Raw genomic sequence first — 7,733 nt, 5'->3', positions numbered from 1 at the left:
GTACAATACCGATCAAAGTTTTAGAACACTCACTCATTCAAGAGTTTTTCTTTATTTTTACTATTTTCTACATTGTAGAATAATAGTGAAGACATCAAAACTATGAAATAAGATATATGGAATCATGTAGTAACCAAAAAAGTGTTAAACAAATCTAAATATATTTTATATTTGCGATTCTTCAAATAGCCACCCTTTGCCTTGATGACATCTTTGCATACTCTTGGCATTCTCTCAACCAGCTTCATGATGTAGTCACCTGGAATGCATTTAAATTAACAGGTGTGCCTTCTTAAAAGTTAATTTGTGGAATTTCTTTCCTTCTTAATGTGTTTGAGCCAATCAGTTGTGTTGTGACAAGGTAGGGGGGTATAGAGAAGATAGCCTTATTTGGTAAAAGATCAAGTCCATATTATGGCAAGAACAGCTCAAATAAGCAAAGAGAAACAACAGTCCATCATTACGCTAAGACATGAGGGTCAGTCAATACAGACATTTCAAAAACATTGAATGTTTCTTTAAGTGCAGTCACAAAAACCATCAAGCGCTATGATGAAACTGTCTCTCATGAGGACCGCCACAGGAACGGAAGACCCAGAGTTACCTCTGCTGCAGATGATAAGTTCATTAGAGTTACCAGCCTCAGAAATTGCAGCCCAAATAAATGCTTCACAGAGTTAAAGTAACAGACACATCTCAACGTCAACTGTTCAGAGGAGACTGTGGGAATTAGGCCTTCATGGTCGAATTGGTGCAAAGAATCCACTACTAAAGGACACCAATAATAAGAAGAGACTTTCTTGGGCCAAGAAACATGAGCAATGGTCATTAGACTGGTGGAGATCTGTCCTTTGGAGTCCAAATTTGAGATTTTTGGTTCCAACCGCCGTGTCTTTGTGAGACGCAGTGTGGGTGAACGGATGATCTCCACATGTGTATTTCCCACCATAAAGCATGGAGCAGAAGGTGTGATTGTGTGGGGGGGCTTTGCATGTGACACTGTCTGTGATTTATTTAGAATTCAATGCACACTTAGTCAGCATGGCTACCACTGTCACGATCGTCGTAACTTTGAGGAAGAGTGGACCAAGGCGCAGAGTGAGAGAAATACATCTTCTTTAATGAAGACAAACAAACACTTACAAACGAACAAAAACAACAAACTGACGATCGTGAAGCTATACAAACAAATAGTGCTGACACTAAACACTACACATAGACAATTCCCCACAATAGCCTAATGCCTATGGCTGCCTTAAATATGGCTCCCAATCAGAGACAATGAATGACAGCTGTCTCTGATTGAGAACCATTCAGGCAACCATAGACATACCTAGACACCTACACTCAAACACAAACCAATGTACTCTACCAAACCCCCCTATACCATACAACCACCCAAGACGAGGCAAATACAGATAAACATCCCCCCTGTCACACCCTGACCTAACCAAAATATTACAGAAAACAAAGATAACTAAGGCCAGGGCGTGACAGTACCCCCCCCCCCCCCCCCCCCCAAAGGTGCGGACTCCGGCCGCAAAACCTGACACAGAAGGGGAGGGTCTGGGTGGGCCTTCCTACGGCGGCGGCTCGGGTGCGGGACATGGCCCCCACTCCACCATAGTTAATACCCGCTTTGGTGGCTCTGGCAGATCCTGGCTGACTGGCGGCTCTGGCAGATCCTGGCTGGCTGGCGGCTCTGGCAGGTCCTGGCTGGCTGGCGGCTCTGGCAGGTCATGGCTGGCTGACGGCTCTGGCAGGTCATGGCTGGCTGGCAGATCCTGGCTGACTGGCGGCTCTGGCAGATCCTGGCTGACTGGCGGCTCTGTCAGATCCTGGCTGACTGACGGCTCTGGCTGGTCATGGCTGGCTGACGGCTCTGGCTGGACATTGGCTGGCTGACGGCTCTGGCTGGTCATGGCTGGCTGACGGCTCTGGCTGGACATGGCTGGCTGACGGCTCTGGCTGGTCATGGCTGGCTGACGGCTCTGGCTGGTCATGGCTGGCTGACGGCTCTGGCTGGTCATGGCTGGCTGACGGCTCTGGCTGGTCATGGCTGGCTGACAGCTGTCCTGCTCTGGCTGATCCTGTCTGGCGGACGGCTCTGGCTGCTCCTGTCTGGCGGACGGCTCTGGCTGCTCCTGTCTGGCGGACGGCTCTGGCTGCTCCTGTCTGGCGGACGGCTCTGGCTGCTCCTGACAGACGGGCGGCTCTAACAGCTCGGGACAGACGGGCAGCTCTGACGGCTCGGGACAGACGGGCAGCTCTGACGGCTCGGGACAGACGGGCAGCTCTGACGGCTCGGGACAGACGGGCAGCTCTGACAGCTCTGGGCAGACGGATAGCGCAGGCGGCTCTGGACAGACGGGCAGTGCAGGCGGCACTGGGCAGACGGCAGACTCTGGCCGGCTGATGCGCACAGTAGGCCTGGTGCGTGGTACCGGAACTGGAGGTACCGGGCTAAGGACACGCACCTCAAGTCTAGTGCGGGGAGCAGCAACAGGACGCACAGGACTCTGGAGACGCACAGGAGGCTTGGTGCGTGGTGCCGGGACAGGTGGTACCGGGCTGGAGACACGCACCATAGAGTGAGTGCGTGGAGGAGGAACAGGGCTCTGGAAACACACTGGAAGCCTGGTGCGTGGAGTTGGCACTGGTGGTACTGGGCTGGGGCGGGGAGGTGGCGCCGGATATACCGTACCATGCAGGCGTACTGGCTCCCTTGAGCACTGAGCCTGCCCAACCTTACCTGGTTGTATGCTCCCCGTAGCCCGACCAGTGCGGGAGGTGGAATAACCCGCACTGGGCTGTGTAGGCGAACCAGGGACACCATGCGTAAGGCTGGTGCCATGTATGCCGGCCCGAGGAGACGCACTGGAGACCAGACGCGTTGAGCCGGCTTCATGGCACCTGGCTCAATACTCAATCTAGCCCTGCCAGTGCGGGGAGGTGGAATAACCCGCACCGGGCTATGCACACGTACAGGAGACACAGTGCGCTCTACCGCATAACACGGTGTCTGCCCGTACTCTCGCTCTCCACGGTAAGATCGGGAAGTTGGCGCAGGTCTCCTACCTGACTTCGCCACACGACCCTTTATCCCCCCCCAATAATTTTTTGGGCTTGACTTACAGGCTTCCTACCGCGTCGTCGTGCTGCCTCCATTCGCCGGTATCCCTCCGCACATTGCTCCATCGAATCCCAGGCGGGCTCCGGCACTCTCCTTGGGTCGATCGCCCACCTGTCAATCTCCTCCCAGGTAGTATAGCCCAGATCCTTCTCCTGCTTCCGTGCTAGCTACTCAAAACGCTGCCTCTCTGCTTTCGCTGCCTCCAGCTCAGCTTTGGGGCGGCGATATTCTCCTGGTTCTTCGCTGTCCAGAATTTCCTCCCAATTCCTGTAATCCTGCGTTTGCTGCTGCTGCCTTGAATCACGCTGCTTGGTCCTGTTCAGGTGGGTAATTCTGTCACGGTTGTTCTCCTCCTCGTCTGAGGAGGAGCAAGGATCGGACCAAAATGCAGCGGGTGATGAATACATGTTGATTTATTAAACAAGACGAACACGAAGCAAACTTGAATAACTACAAAACAACAAAACGACGTAGACAGACCTGAACATGAGAACTTACATAAAACGAAGAACGCACGAACAGGAACAGACTAGACAAAACGAAACAGTCCCGTGTGGTACATAAACTGACACGGAAGACAATCACCCACAAACAAACGGTGTGAACAGCCTACAGTAATATGGTTCTCAATCAGAGGAAACGTAAAACACCTGTCCCTGATTGAGAACCATTTCAGGCTAATTACCAATGATCCTAAACATAGAAACACATAACATAGAATGCCCACCCAGCTCACGTCCTGACCACTTAAACACATACTAAACAAAGGAAATAAGGTCAGGAACGTGACAACCACATTCTGCAGCGATACGCCATCCCATCTGTTTTGGGCTTAGTGGGACTATCATTTGTTTTTCAACAAGACAATGACCCAACACACCTCCAGGCTGTGTAATGGCTATTTTACCAAGGAGGAGAGTGATGGAGTGCTGCATCAGATGACCTGGCCTCCACAATCTCCCGACCTCAACCAAATTGAGATGGTTTGGGATGAGTCTGACAGCAGAATGAAGGAAAAGCAATCAACAAGTGCTCAGCATATGTGGGAACTCCTTCAAGACTGTTGGAAAAGCATTCCAGGTGAAGCTGATTGAGAGAATGCCAAGAGTGTGCAAAGCTGTCATCAAGGCAAAGGGTGGCTACTTTGAAGAATCTCAAATATAAAATATATTTTAATTTGTTTAACACTTTTTTAGTTACTGCATGATTCCAAATGTGTTATTTCATAGTGTTGATGTCTTCACTATTATTCTACAATGTAGAAAATTGTAAAAATAAAGAAAAACCCTTGAATGAGTGGGTGTTCTAAAACTTTCGACCGTCAGTGTTTATAATTGCTTCTTACTGAATTGAGGAAATTTAGATAGGTCATTCCATAGTAAAAAGTTAACTTAAAACAAGATTAGTTGTAATTAAATGAAAAAGGTGTTTGTATTTGTAATTCATTAGATTTAACCAAAGAGGATAAGTAAGTTGAGTGTTGAAAGAAAAAGGTTGCAAATTGAAATATAGGTTTCTAAATAATCAAGTAACAGTTGGCATTGAATCATATATTGGTTTCAACAAATGTAGTTTTTGTTCAATTGAGAGAACCTAACTAATTTACTTGTAACCAGTTGAAGTAATTTTTTTAGGTTGATTTGAACAGTTACCTCCATGACCTCATTACTGTGTCCAACCCCCTCTCCACCCCCCCTTACTTTCACCTCTGCACTGTGCATGAGTTATTCACCCCCAAGTACCATTGTACCATACACCCACACATCCGCCATATCTCTATGAATGTTTCTCTTCATGAAACTTCTCTTTTATTGTAAATGTCTCTCCTCTCAGCTGCGCGCCATCTCATGCTGTACACACAAACCACACACATGGACACACTAGACACAAAGCTCTGCTAAAAAGGCATCACAGAACAGTGGAGGTGAAACAATATTAACGTCAAAGGTTATTGTAATGAATAAAAGCATTTCATAGAATAACCTACCACAATGACAACAGCAGCAGAAGAATATAGAATAGAACAGAATATAATGAATTAAAACTTTATAGTCCATTTTTGTGAGAAACAGAATTGTGCCCAAACCATGGGGCCTACTGGACGTCCAAAAATGTTTTACTTTCTTTAATTTATAGACCTAGTGCGGTTGTACACCTACTGCAAATGCATGTATCTGCACAGCAAATTGGTCTGTGTTTGTGTCAGTGTTGATTCAGGATTTAAATTAACTATCTAACAGTGGAATTAACAATCAGTTGTGTAAAATAACCCCAGTGTTGATGTTAATAATCAGTGTTGAGTGTGAGGGTGTGATTGGGTCAGTTTTACTCTGTGGACCATGAAAACCACATTGTTTCACCATCATTATCATAATTCCCAGCATGCTCTACTGCAGCTAGATTTTTTTAGGATTGTTTTTAATATTTGTGTTTTTGCCTGTACATTGATTGATTGATTAATCTTATGTTACACAAAGATAAATAACATACATTTTTCTAAACTAATTAAATCAGTTAGATTTATTGCACCTGTTACTGAAATGGGTGTTCTAGTTTAAATGGTTTAGGTAGTCTTCTTCATCACTGTTCCGAATGATAGACATTCAGAATGCAGGTTGTGGGTGTATAAAAATTAGAACTGTTGGATGTCCTAACTTTGGCTGGATTGCAATAGGAATTACACATCATGTTGTAAACCAGCATAATCAGACTTGCTGGCCTTATGTGGCACGTAACCCAGGAGGTTCCTAACACCACTGTGTTAGGGTAAATCTTGGCCATCAAAGTAAAGCCTCATGATATATGTAATGTATTGTCACAATCAGGTAACGTGTAATGATAACATTCAACAACAGTAAGAACTCATTTGGTGAAGTCCACAGGACAGAGAATTAACAAATTCAACAAAGTGCATAGTCATTTTACCCCTATCTATGTACACTGCTCAAAAAAATAAAGGGAACACTTAAACAACACAATGTAACTCCAAGTCAATCACACTTCTGTGAAATCATACTGTCCACTTAGGAAGCAACACTGATTGACAATAAATTTCACATGCTGTTGTGCAAATGGAATAGACAACAGGTAGAAATTATAGGCAATTAGCAAGACACCCCCAGTAAAGGAGTGGTTCTGCAGGTGGTGACCACAGACCACTTCTCAGTTCCTATGCTTCCTGGCTGATGTTTTGGTCACTTTTGAATGCTGGCGGTGCATTCACTCTAGTGGTAGCATGAGACGGAGTCTACAACCCACACAAGTGGCTCAGGTAGTGCAGCTCATCCAGGATGGCACATCAATGCGAGCTGTGGCATGAAGGTTTGCTGTGTCTGTCAGCGTAGTGTCCAGAGCATGGAGGCGCTACCAGGAGACAGGCCAGTACATCAGGAGACGTGGAGGAGGCCGTAGGAGGGCAACAACCCAGCAGCAGGACCGCTACCTCCGCCTTTGTGCAAGGAGGTGCACTGCCAGAGCCCTGCAAAATGACCTCCAGCAGACCACAAATGTGCATGTGTCTGCTCAAACGGTCAGAAACAGACTCCATGAGGGTGGTATGAGGGCCCAACGTCCACAGGTGGGGGTTGTGCTTACAGCCCAACACCGTGCAGGACGTTTGGAATTTGCCAGAGAATACCAAGATTGGCAAATTCGCCACTGGCGCCCTGTGCTCTTCACAGATGAAAGCAGGTTCACACTGAGCACATGTGACAGACGTGACAGTCTGGAGACGCCGTATAGAATGTTCTGCTGCCTGCAACATCCTCCAGCATGACCGGTTTGGCGGTGGGTCAGTCATGGTGTGGGGTGGCATTTCTTTGGGGGGCCGCACAGCCCTCCATGTGCTCGCCAGAGGTAGCCTGACTACCATTAGGTACCGAGATGAGATCCTCAGACCCCTTGTGAGACCATATGCTGGTGCGGTTGGCCCTGGGTTCCTCCTAATGCAAGACAATGCTAGACCTCATGTGGCTGGAGTGTGTCAGCAGTTCCTGCAAGAGGAAGGCATTGATGCTATGGACTGGCCCGCCCGTTCCCCAGACCTGAATCCAATTGAGCACATCTGGGACATCATGTCTCGCTCCATCCACCAATGCCACGTTGCACCACAGACTGTCCAGGAGTCCGCCACCTCATCAGGAGCATGCCCAGGCGTTGTAGGGAGGTCATACAGGCACTTGGAGGCCACACACACTACTGAGCCTCATTTTGACTTGTTTTAAGGACATTACATCAAAGTTGGATCAGCCTGTAGTGTGGTTTTCCACTTTAATTTTGAGTGTGACTCCAAATCCAGACCTCCATGGGTTGATAAATTTGATTTCCATTGATCATGATTTTGTTGTCAGCACATTCAACTATGTAAAGAAAAAAGTATTTAATAAGAATATTTCATTCATTCAGATCTAGGATGTGTTATTTTAGTGTTCCCTTTATTTTTTTGAGCAGTGTATTACCTCAATTACCTTGACTAACCTGTATCCCTGCACATTGACTCGGTACTGGTACCCTGTATATATCCTCATTATTGTTATTTTATTGTTACTCAATAATTGTTTTACTTTAGTTAATTTAGTAAATATTTTCTCAACTGTTATTT

This window comes from Salvelinus fontinalis, chromosome 5 (genome assembly GCF_029448725.1).
Source record: "Salvelinus fontinalis isolate EN_2023a chromosome 5, ASM2944872v1, whole genome shotgun sequence".
NCBI lineage: Eukaryota > Metazoa > Chordata > Actinopteri > Salmoniformes > Salmonidae > Salvelinus > Salvelinus fontinalis.
The sequence above is the reverse complement of the archived record's forward strand: the minus strand, read 5'-3'. Positions refer to the sequence as shown.